The following is a 13,197-nucleotide window of genomic DNA, read 5'->3' as shown; positions in this document are numbered from 1 at the left end:
ACTCGTGGGGAATATTACTGTATAGCGATGCCACATCACATGTTACCAATAGGAAGTTCTCTTCCCATACACAGTTCTCCAATATGTTAAGTATCGCTATGGTATCCTTTATATATGATGTAAATATATGTATATACCATATGGGAAATACATTACAAGTAGAGATGTAGCTAAGTTATGGGACAATTTACATGTATTTTCATGGCTAGATGTTACAGAGTGCAAATGGAACGCATAAAAACGAAGATGGAACGCATGCCACTTCCGGATATATACAACTTCCAGTTTCACGAGTACAGTTGGAACGCATAGCACTTCCGGTTTCTGGAACGCACGGAAGTGCCGAAAATAACCGGAGGATCATTGAAGTGGTCGATCAGCTGTGAACACTAAGGATTGTGATCATCAACAGATGATATTCATCTACACAGGACCAATGAGGAAGGACAGAGAGGCACATGTGACTAAACTACACTTAGGGATTAGCCCTATTTAAAGGACTTGGGGGTGGTGGGTTGTTAGGCTGCTTTTTTGACTGTACTGCATTGATTGTTTTTTTTAACATTGTGGTCCCCGAGGAAGTCCCATATCCTGTAGAAGGGACGAAACGCGTAGGACCATTGTTTGTATTTATTTTATATTTTTATTCAAATTAAAGCCGCTTTATACCTTCATACCTTCACCCGGAGTCCTGCCTTTGAGTGGAAGTATCCAGGGGATTCCCCTAAGCCCCCCATATCATCAGGGGAGGCACCATATATGCTTGAACTGTCCAAGATTCTGTGAGTGCATTTTATATTGCGCAGTGTAAATATTGTAAAACTGTATCACACTATATTTCGTTTGTTCATTTCCATTTAGACAATCAGCCGGTTCTCTCATTGTGTTTGTATATTCTTGTGGTCAAGTTGATTGCTAGCTGGGAGCGATCTGAGGGAGGCTGTATTTACCTACCACTGAAAAGTATCCTTGTATATAAATTGTGTGTATAAGGTGTATTTCTTTGTTTTTTTGGCAAACCAGTAACCAACCTCATGCTGATGATTTGCATTAACCATGAAACCCCGCTGTCCATGAGTGGTTCACTGGCTTTGCATCTTTTCCTAAGTTGTGTTTCAAAGCTGTTGTATACAGCAATCCCAGACTCAAAGGAATCCATGTTTAAAATGGAATGTGATTTTTTTTGTTAAACTAATTTGCATATGCCCACCCAGAATCCTTTGCGGTAGTAACATCACTGCAAATGTGTGATTTCTTTGGGGAGAAAAACAAGTTTTATGGCTTGACTGGTGTGCAGATTCTTGTTTAACATTGTATTAACTATCCACAGACTTCAGGTGGAAGGGGTTTTCAATCACAATTTTCCCCCACCATAACCTTTTTGGCTTTTATTTATAATATATATATATATATATATATATATATATATATATATATAAGTATAGGTAGAATAGGTAGCACTCACGGTCTTCAAGTTAAAAATCTTCTTTTATTGTGCAAGTTTAAAACATAATGCCAGGCACCCGGCATTTATTTATTTTTCTATTTATATATGGACAGCCTGTGTGCAAGGATTTTGCATTTATCTATATATATAGATATATTGGAAGGCCATTTGGCCTGAATTTGTGGGATGAGTTATGATCCTATTTAAACCCTACCCCCCTTACCCTTACTTACCTTTGTCGTGCAAGCTGTTTGTCTTCTCCATAGCAACCTGCACTTCCGGTACGTTGTTCCCGCCAAAGTCAGTCTCCAGCAAACAGTCCGTCGCCAGCAGCTCCTGCCTCCGTCTTCCGTGCCCGTCCACTGGCTCAGACCCGACTTCCCTACTCGCTACGCGGCTTCCGGTCACGAGACCGGCAGGTCCACGTAAGCATAACGTGGGAAATAGCATTCGGCTATTTCCCACGTTCAGGCCTAAAAACGTGGGGATAGGCTCCCTTTATTACTTACCTATTCGGAATATTACGCTGTTCGTGTACTTCTGCGTTCGTGCGGCTAACAGCCGAACGCGGAATACACATGCTTTAATTTACTTTCGTTTAATTCAATGTATTGACAGATCCGGTTGTAGATTTATCTACAGTTACATTTTCTCCCCCAAATTGTCAGTTAGTTTGAGGATTGTGCATGTAAAACAAAGTTTAAAAAGTATGGATTAAAGTATGGGTATAATGCGGAGCTTCCCCATGCTTGCAAATTATCTGCATTAAAATATCTAGAGAAACAAATAAAAACCTTCCAACACTACTAAAATACATGACTAGCATTGGCTCCGATATCTTAAGTGTAGATGGACCGAAACAAAACATTAAATAAACATTCAAAATGCAACAAGCATTGCAATGAATGCAAGGGTCTGCTGTGCGAACAATACTCCAAGTGAGGTCTCACAAGTGTTCTGTACAATGGCATGAGCACTTCCTACTTTCTACTGCTAATACCTCTCCCTATACAACAAGCAGTCTGCTAGCATTTCCTGCTGCTCTATTACATTGTCTGCCTACCTTTAAGTCATCTGACATAATTACTCCTAAATCCCTTTCCTCAGATGTTGAGGTTAGGACTCTATCAAATATTCTATACTCTGCCCTTGGGTTTTTACGTCCAAGATGCATTATCTTGCACTTATCCACGTTAAATGTCAGCAACCCTGGAACATCAACCCTGTATCACTAATAAAAATATTAAAGAGAATGGGTCCAAGTACAAAACCCTGAGGTACCCCACTGGTGACAAGCCCATGCTTCGAATTTACTCCATTGACTACAACCCTCTGTTGCCTGTCATTCAGCCACTGCCTAACCCATTCAACAATATTGGTAATTAAACTTAAAGATTGCAGTTTATTGATAAGACTTCTGTCAAAAGCCTTACTGAAATCTAGGTAAGCAATGTCTTCTGCACCCCCCTGATCTATTACTTTAGTTACCTAATCAAAAAAATCAGTAAAATGGAAAGTACAAGCGCTTATATGTATAGTTTTAACTCTAGGTTATACCAAGCAGATTGATGTGAGCTGCTGTGTCACCGTGCTTATCTTTCTATCAGAAAATAGTGGAACAGGAAGAAATATCGGTGTAGCGCTCTATAGTGGTAGATATATAGGAAAAAAATTGAAGGGAAACTTTGCTGTACCTTAATGGATATATATACTTATGAATAGTCCCAATGTTTTCAGACTGACCTTAAACAGAGAACACAAATATACAAAACATAGTGTAACCTGTATACAGAATATAAATTGAAAATAAAGTGCATAGGTAACTAACTCACACTTTTCTGAGCTAATGTACTAGCTCAGGTATATGCGCCTTAGGGTCCGTAAAGGCGACCCTCACCCCCCTTCTCGTCCAAATGTTCTCCAGGTGCAGTTTCCTAGGTAATAGGTATAGGAGGGAAAAATATAGCGTAGTACAGTTTGCGTATCTAGGGTGTATGTAGTAGGTAATACCAATATACTCACAAACCCTGAGCCAATATATCGGCTCGCTTCATCAGACGTATGTGGTTAAGGACCACATTCCTTCTTTGTAATAGCAGGTAGAAATAAAAGCCGTAAGTGTAAAAAATATATATAATATATAATTTATTGTATAAAAAATATTTTTAATATAACATTAATATAAAAATAATATATCAATAAAATAACACTTGTGGCTATAGTCCAAAAGACAATTCTGTCTGCTCACTGTTCATCCAGGACGCGTTTCACCAAATTGGCTTCCTCAGCTGGAAAAAATGTTCATGAGGCATTATGGACTCCTTCCTGCTTTTATATCCTGTTAATTGTGGCTTTAGGCTTTCATTTTTCCCGGGCAATCTCCATGGTAACGGAGATGCCCTGTGTTTCAAGCCTCCTTTTAGTCCGGTTACTTCCGGGTATGATCACTTCCGGTTTCGGCTAGTTTTGTGTCATGCGTTCCACAGTGCGTTCCACAGTGCGTTCCACCATGCGTTCCACCTTATGGCTGCATTTCTACTGTCCTATGCCATATTAAGAGCTGTATTCCTTGAAAAATAGTTAATAGTGGGTCAGAAGGGAGCAGTTGTTCCACTAAATCATACAGTGACTTATACCACACCAGTACAAAAATATATCTATGAACATATATAGAAAAAAGAGATTTAACATTTCTGCTTGTCTTTTTTCTATATATGTTCATAGATATATTTTTGTACTGGTGTGGTATAAGTCACTGTATGATTTAGTGGAACAACTGCTCCCTTCTGACCCACTATTAACTATTTTTCGAGGAATACAGCTCTTAATATGGCATAGGACAGTAGAAATGCAGCCATAAGGTGGAACGCATGGTGGAACGCACTGTGGAACGCATGACACAAAACTAGCCGGAACCGGAAGTGATCATACCCGGAAGTAACCGGACTAAAAGGAGGCTTGAAACACAGGGCATCTCCGTTACCATGGAGATTGCCCGGGAAAAATGAAAGCCTAAAGCCACAATTAACAGGATATAAAAGCAGGAAGGAGTCCATAATGCCTCATGAACATTTTTTCCAGCTGAGGAAGCCAATTTGGTGAAACGCGTCCTGGATGAACAGTGAGCAGACAGAATTGTCTTTTGGACTATAGCCACAAGTGTTATTTTATTGATATATTATTTTTATATTAATGTTATATTAAAAATATTTTTTATACAATAAATTATATATTATATATTTTTTTTTACACTTACGGCTTTTATTTCTACCTGCTATTACAAAGAAGGAATGTGGTCCTTAACCACATATGTCTGATGAAGCGAGCCGATATATTGGCTCAGGGTTTGTGAGTATATTGGTATTACCTACTACATACACCCTAGATACGCAAACTGTACTACGCTATATTTTTCCCTCCTATACCTATTACCTAGGAAACTGCACCTGGAGAACATTTGGACGAGAAGGAGGGTGAGGGTCGCCTTTACGGACCCTAAGGCGCATATACCTGAGCTAGTACATTAGCTCAGAAAAGTGTGAGTTAGTTACCTATGCACTTTATTTTCAATTTATATTCTGTATACAGGTTACACTATGTTTTGTATATTTGTGTTCTCTGTTTAAGGTCAGTCTGAAAAACATCAGTAAGATTAGTTTGGCATGATCTCCCTGAAGTAAATCCATGTTGTCTCTGATCTTGAAATCCATGTGATTTTAGATGTTCAACAATCCTATCCTTTAACATGGTTTCCATTACTTTCCCTACTACTGAAGTAAGGCTTACTGGCCTATAGTTGCCCGACTCCTCCCTACTACCTCCCTTGTGAATGGGCACAGCATTCACTAAATTCCAATCTTCTGGGACTACTTCTGTTAACAATGATTGGTTAAATAGATCTGTTAATTGTTTTGCTAGTACACCACTAAGCAGGCATGTGCATGGGGAAAATTTTCGGTTCGGTTCGGCATTTTCGCAATTCGGGACTTCGGCACTTCGACACTTCGGAAATTCAGCAACTTCGGCACTTCGGAACTTTGGCATTTCGGAATTTCGGGACTTCTCTTGCAGCCGCTTGGTAGATAACTCCCTAATTCCCACGGTATTAGGGAGTTATCTACCAAAAGGCTGAAAGACCTAAATTGGTCTTTCAGCCAAATTTACTAAGTAAAAATTACTTAGTATTAGTACATTTTGCCCCTACTCGCTATACCGCGAGTAGGGGCATGTCTAGTAAACAGTGAGCAGCCTGTGACTGCACACTGTTTAAAAAAAAAAAATAGTGCCCCCCCGGCCCCCACCCCTGAGTGGCGGGTGGGGGCCCTAAAGTAAAATGATGGGGGGGGGACCTATTGTCCTCCCCCCTGGCCCCCACCCCTGAGCGGCGGGTGGGGGCCCTAAATACTAATAAGGGGGTGACCTAATGTCCTCCCCCCTGGCCCCCACCCCTGAGTGGTGGCCCTAAACAAGAATAAGGGGGCGGAGGGACCTAATGTCCTCCCCCTGGCACCCACCCCTGAGCGGTGGGTGGGGGCTCTAAACAAGAATAAGGCGGGGGACCTAGTGTCCTCCCCCCTGGTCCCCACCCCTCAGCGGCGGGTGGGGGCCCTAAATACTAATAAGGAGGGGGAACTAAGGTCCTCCCCCCTGGCCCCCACCCCTCAGCGGCGGGTGGGAGCCCTAAATACTAATAAGGGGGGGGGGACCCCCCTGGCCCCCACACCTGAACGGCGGATGGGGGCCCTAAAAAAAATGTCGTCATCCCCCCAAATCCCTAGTCACCCCCTCCCCCCCCCCCAATAAAAATGATCCTCCTACCTACCCCCCTCACCCTAAAAACTAATGAGGGGGGGACCTTTAACTAAGTACCTGTAAAAAAATAAATAAAACTTACCATTTGATGTTTTCTTTCTTCTAAAATCTTATTTTTTTCAGTCCCAAAAAAGGGCAAATAAAAAACCATAATAACCGACGCAATAAAAAAAACAAGCGCAAAAAAAAAATATTCTTCTTCACCCGGCGAGGGCTCCGCGCAGACTGAGCTCTGCAGGGCGGGGGAAGGCATATAAAGCCTTGCCCCGCCCTGCAATTAAGCTCAGAGCACTCTGATTGGTGGGTTTAAGCCATCCAATCAGAGTGCTCTGACAGGTAAATGAAGAGACTGACAGGTAAATCTCTACATTTACCTGTCACAGCACTCTGATTGGTTGACTTGAAATCCACCAATCATAGTGCTCTGTGTCATTTTACACAGCGTGGGAAAGTTCTTTGAAATTTTCCCACGCTGTGTAATTTGACTCATAACTCTCTGATTGGTGGATTAAGTAACATATTTGTATTTATTTTTTTAATTGCGTCGGTTATTATGTTTTTTTTTTTTAATTCTTTATTTTTGTTGTGCGGGTGGGTACATGGTTTAAACAGACGCCACAACAGCGTATTTCAATATTTACAAAAGTTATACAGTGGTATAAGAATTCGCACATTTTGTATGGTTTTGTCAAGCTTAACTAAGCAGTTATTGTGTCAGAGTAGGATTAAGTAGAATGAGATCGTATGAAACAACAGATATCAAACACTACATCAGCGTGGGTCAGGTTTTGTAAGAGACGTACAGTGGCATGGTTATTTGCGTATTTTCTTCTGTATAAGTTTTAAGCCTGACGGGAACAGTGTGTTTGTCAGGGTAGGGTTTGGAGGTCGTGCAGCATTATCAGGCTTACTTAACGTATCGCTAAGGCACCAGTTGATAGATGAGTGTTGCAGACTCGGTTTAGTACAAGTGTGAGCTGGGTTAATAGCACCCTATAAATGACAGGTAATGGTATTGTAGAACAACGCTAGCAGCATCTTTAAACTAGTGCACATATACTTGTTTGAGATGTGAAGTGTAGGGTAAGGTCTCTAATGAGTATGTTATGAGCTCTTAGGGTCAAAAGTAGCGAGCTCTTGTGTAGGGAGCCTGTGCGTCTTGTGTGGTAAATAGAGGGTAGTTACTAGGGTGTGTGCTGTGCCTAGAGGTTTGCGTTAAGAGGAGTTTGTGGGGTATGTATTAGGGCGTTCAGGCCTTAGGTTAGGCCTCCGTTTACGCAGGCCCATTTGCATAGGCAGGTAATAAGGATTCTTCACCCTCGGTGTATGGGCTTGTAAGGTAGGGGTGGTTGCCTGTGCTATTCTGGACACTCGGTTGCCCAAGTCAATGCTGGGTGTTGGGCTCCCTGGCCTAGTGGGTAAGGTGTCTGTTAGGTTGAGCCTTGCATGTATTGGGGATTATTATGCTGCAGTGCCTGGTGTGGTGTATCTTAGAGAGTCAAAATAGACAAGGAACATATAACTTTAAACAGCATTGTAAAGTAACATGGGGGATCAACCCTGTTATGATCAGTCCCGGTCACAGAGCCTCACAGGGCTTCATGTCGCTGCTGCAACATATTTGGCGTGCTGTGCCTGGAGTGGTGTATCTCAGAGAGTCTAAATAAACAAGGAACAGATAACTTTAAGCAGTATTATGAAGTAGCATGGGGAACAACCTTGTTATGATCAGTCCCGGTCAGAGAGCCTCACGGGGCTTCATGTCGTTGCTGAAATGTACGGTTCCGTTGCGGGTCGTCGCGGTGTGAACGAAGTGACCTTGCTCGGGTCCCATGTGTGCGTGGGCCTGGTGGTGGGTTGCGGCTGTAACTTTAGTAGACAGTCCTGTGGCTGTCCTAAATCTCGTAAGAGTGTGGTTGCGTCTTGTAGGTCATGGATTTGGTGGGTGATCTCGCCTTGTCACCTGGAGCAAACGGGGCAAACGCCAACGGTATACTATATGGCGCTGTTGGAGGAGTGAGGTAAGGGGTTTGAGTGACCACCGCCCCGCCATTGTGCTGCCGGACAGGTCATTATAGAATTCCAAGGCCATATTTTCAAAGCGGTAGTTTGCCTTACCCCTGATTGCCTTCAAGGTTGCCGTCTTGTCTGCTCCTGAATTGAATAATCAGGTCACTTGATGCTGTTGCTGGGGCTTTGGGTGGCTTAGGGATACAAAAAGCCCTTCCAAGGGTGTTGCTTTGGCCTGCTTGGGTGGCAGCAAGTCTCCCATCATTCTCCTTATTAAGTGCGGCAGCTCCTCCTCAGGGACCGCGTCGCCGGGTATCCCCCTGATTTTCAAGTTGTTACGCCGGCACTGGTCCTCCTGGGCTGCAAAGCGGCGTTCATGGGCCTGGTTTTGCCACTGGAGGTCCTGCACCGCCTGCTCCAGCACCTGTATCCGAAGCGAGTCCTGGTGACTGGTTGTTTCCACTGTGTCTATTCGGCCTGTCAGGCCCTGCAGACCCCCTCTTATTGTGGCTATGTCGGCTTGTAGGGTGGTCTGTAGGTCCGCAAGGAGCCCCTTTAGGGCAGAGATTGTGACCGGGGATGAATCCGGTACTGTTTGTTTTGGCGGCGGGGGTTTTGCCGGTGTGCTTAGGAAAGTCTCTTCCCCATCCGAGGCCATGTCGTCCGAGAAATTGGAACAGCCGCCCGACAGCGTGGCCATCTTGGGCCCACTCGCGCCATGTGCTTGGCGCCACAGGTTGCCGATGTTCATCCCCAGATTGGGACGGTCCATTTTGGATTTTTTGGTCCATGGTGGTCGGGTGTGCGGGTACGCTGTCCGGGAGCTTGGTACAGTAGGCAGGAGCCCTTGAAATATAGATTTTTCACTGTTTTTGCTCTGGAGCTGCAGCAGTATGCGACCTCTCGCTTTGGTAGCTAGGCTCCGCCGTTGTTATGGTTTTTTATTTGGCCTTTTTTGGGGCTGAAAAAAGAAGATTTTAGAAGAAAGAAAACATCGAATGGTAAGTTTTTTTTTTTTTTTTTACAGGTACTTAGTTAAAGGTCCCCCACTCAGTTTTTAGGGTGAGCGGGGTAGGTAGGGGGATCATTTTTATTGGGGGGGTTTGGGGATGACTAGGGGTTTGGGGACCCCTAGTCACCTGGGGGGGGTGGAGAAATTTTTTTAGGGCCCCCACCCGCCGCTCAGGGGTGGGGGCCAGGGGGAGGACATTAGGTCCTCCCATTTAGGGCCCCCACCCGCCGCTCAGGGGTGGGGGCCGGGGGGAGGACATTAGGTCACCCCCCCTTATTAGTATTTAGGGCCCCCCCCATTAGTACAATAGGTCCCCCCCCATTATTTTACATTAGGGCCCCCACCCCCCGCTCAGGGGTGGGGGCCAGGGGCTCGGGAGGGAGGAACTTATTTTGATTTTTATTTTTTTACAGTGAGCAGCAACAGGCTGCTCACTGTTTAAGAGACATGCCCCTACTCGCGGTATAGCGAGTAGGGGCATAATTTACTAAGTAATCTTTTCTTAGTATTAGTAAATTTGGCTGAAAGACCAAGATCTGTCTTTACATTGACTGACCAAGTAACTTACATTTTATATGAATGTATGTTACTTGATTGTTGTAAGTGTTGCAAATGCTTACAGCTGAATCCTGGCTATGTTTGTATACTTTTTATTTAAAATTGTTTACAATGTAACATTCTTCTTCTTTCACTGGGTAAGTATATTAATACTTAGGCAATACTGTACTTCGGGACTCAGACACTTCGGAAATTCGGTAATTTCGGGACCTCGGCAATTCGGCACTTCGGGAATTCCGACATTCGGAAGTACCCGAATGGTCCGAAATTCGTCCGAATTCATATTCGGACCGAAACGAATTGCACATGTCTACCACTAAGCTCCTTTAATAACTTTGGGTATATTCCATCAGGTCCCATTTACTTTTTTGTCTTTACTTTTGACAGTTGAAATAGAACCTCTTCCTCTATAAACTCACATGTAACAAATGACTAATTTGTCCTTTTTCCTAACTGAGGCCCCTTTCCTTCATTTTCATCTGTAAATACTGAACAAAAATATTAATTGAGGCAGTCAGCCAGACCTTGATCCTCTTCTACATAGCTTCCTTCTTTTGTTTTTAATCTAACTAATCCTTGTTTTACTTTCCTCTTCTCATTTATGTATCTAAAAAAATGTTTTGTTCCCTTTTTTTACTGACCATTTTCTCTTTTTGGCCACATCTGTGGAGTACCACAGTGGTTTCTTGAATTTTTTACTTTTACTGACAAGCCTAATGCTATTTTCTGTTGCCTTCAGCAGTGCAACGTTTAAATAATCCTATTTTTATTGGACTCCATTTAAATTGCTCAAGTATGATAATGACACCTTTACACATATTCTAATTTTAGAAAAGTCTGTTTTTCTAGAGTCTAAAACTTTTTTGTTTTTTTGTGGTGTCACTTGTATTAAACCACACTGACTGATGATCACTGTATCCTAAACTTTCACCTACAGTAATATCTGATACCAAATCTCCATTTGTAAACACTAAACCTAGTATGACCTCTTTACGAGTTAGCTCTATGCATTATGGCAAAAAAAAAAAAAAAAGAGCGTCATGGGAGATGTAGTCCACAACATCTGGAGTGCCAAAGGTTGCCCAACCCTGTACTCGGTCATCATATTTTAGCAGAAATGTCTAATTTTGGGTTAGTACCCCATGATTACAAAAAGTGCTATGTTACGGTTACCCCCAGGCTAGCTGGAAGCTGGACCGCTTGGATAGTCTGGATCCCAATGTAGAGAGAGAGAGAGAGAAGCCGCTTCAGCTAGTCGACCAGAAGAATCCTGTAAATGTAGAACAATCCCACTAGCTATTGTACAGCTAGGATACTCTTTTCCCCACAAAACGAGTCGAGGCTGCGATTTGTAGGTCAAGCAAGCACTGGCTTTAATGGCACACAGGTATCGGTATTTATGCAAAATCTCAGGTCCAGGGACAGCCCCCTCTGGACCTGATGGGATACAGGGATAATGCAAGTAATGAACCAATAAGAATAAAATGTATCGTTTGAATTTGTTACCGTCCAGCTTGGAGATAATGAATCCAACGGCTATGACAATACAATTATCTCCAAGCGCCCAAAACACCACGTTTTATTGCTACATAAAAAACAGGTTAAAAATACATAACTTCAACATTTACAGATACAATTCGGGTCTTCCACCATTCATTCTGTAGCCCCGGTCTGGGTGCAATAGTTCACCGAAGAGCGCCCAAAATCCACGAACCATACGCTTGGTTTCCTCGTTACAAAGTCCGTTCATATCTTTGGTCCCGAGCTTGCGATGGCAGCCATGTTTTTAAGTGAGTCAATAGGCAGCGGGACCTCGTCATCAAACTCGTGGAACGAGTAACGGCCAGAGTTGTGTGCGAATCCCCGCTCTATTACTGGATGTTTCAGTTGTTCGGGAGACGAACGTAGACCGCCGTGAAGGGGGTACTTAACCTGCAGTTAACCACAAAAATCCAACATTCTAATTGAGGCCACACGCCAGGCTGTAGGTGGTCCCCGTTCGTGACCCTTTCGGTAGTTTGAATATCGGGAGATAAGGCACGAACGGGAATGCCCGTAGGCCGTCAATTAGGTTGCGGTTAACCGTAGACCGCAACGCTCTGGGCGATCAATTGGAGACACATTCCCCTCGCATGGTGGTCGTTCGTTCGGTTGTTAGAAAGGTGACCGGGGTTAAGTGGCGACACACGCCAGGGACCGGGTGGTCCGTTGTTTGTTAAACGAATAGGTGCAAGTAATCCGTTCGTGAGTTGGGTACAAAATTAGAGTACCGAAGCAAAAACATAGCATTGAAACAACATATCGCTTGTCTGTAGGGATTTTGTAACAGTGCTCCCTTTTTGTTGAACACTCTGGCAGACACCGTCTGACCCCTTTTCGGGGCAGACTAAGGCTGACCAGACTGATGGTTATGCTGGGCTGAGGTCTGTTTGTCTGGACAACCCGTTGGCGTTGCCATTCTGTTTTCCAGGTCTGTAGGTAATGGTGACGTTGAAAGGTTGTAGTGACAAGCTCCACCGTAAGAGTCTGCCATTATCCCCAGAGACCCGGTTTAGCCACACCAACGGGTTATGGTCTGTAACCAGAGTGAACTCTTGTCCATACAAATAGGGAGTCAGTTTCTTTAGTGCCCACACCAGAGCCAAACACTCCTTTTCTACTGCGGCATAGCTGACTTCGCGTGGCAGGAGCTTACGGCTGATGTAGGCAATCTGGTCCTCCCCTCCGTCTTCGCCTACTTGGCTGAGGTTAGCCCCCAGCCCGAACATGGAGGCATCTGTATGGACGATAAAACGTTTGTTAAGAGCTGGGGCCGCCAAGACAGGAGCGTTAACAAGTGCATTTTTGAGAGCCTGAAAAGCCGTTTCACATTGGGGAGACCACAGGACCTGTCTGGGTAAGTTTTTCTTAGTCAGGTCAGTCAATGGTTTGGCAAGTGTGCTGTAGTCCAGTACGAACCGTCTGTAGTACCCTGCAGTGCCCAGGAAGGCTAGGACCTAGGTTTTAGTGGTGGCGGTGGGCCAATTGGCGACGGCTTTTATCTTAGCCGGCTCTGGTCGCTGTTTCCCACACCCCACCCTGTGACCCAGGTACTGTACCTCGGCCATCCAAAGTGTCATTTTTGTGGCTTCAGAGTCAGGCCGGTGGCCCGAATCTGATCCAGAACCATTCCCACATGAGCTAAGTGTTCCTCCCAGGACTCACTGTGAATCGCTATGTTGTCCAGATATGCGCAAGCAAAACTCTGGAAGCCATCCAGGAGCCTGTCCACCAAGCGCTGGAATGTAGCTGGGGCATTCTTCATACCGAACGGCATTACCTTAAAATGGTATAAACCGAACGGGGTGACGAATGCCGA

The sequence above is a fragment of the Pelobates fuscus genome, chromosome 8 (genome assembly GCF_036172605.1).
Source record: "Pelobates fuscus isolate aPelFus1 chromosome 8, aPelFus1.pri, whole genome shotgun sequence".
Taxonomy (NCBI): domain Eukaryota; kingdom Metazoa; phylum Chordata; class Amphibia; order Anura; family Pelobatidae; genus Pelobates; species Pelobates fuscus.
Note: the sequence above shows the minus strand (reverse complement) of the source record.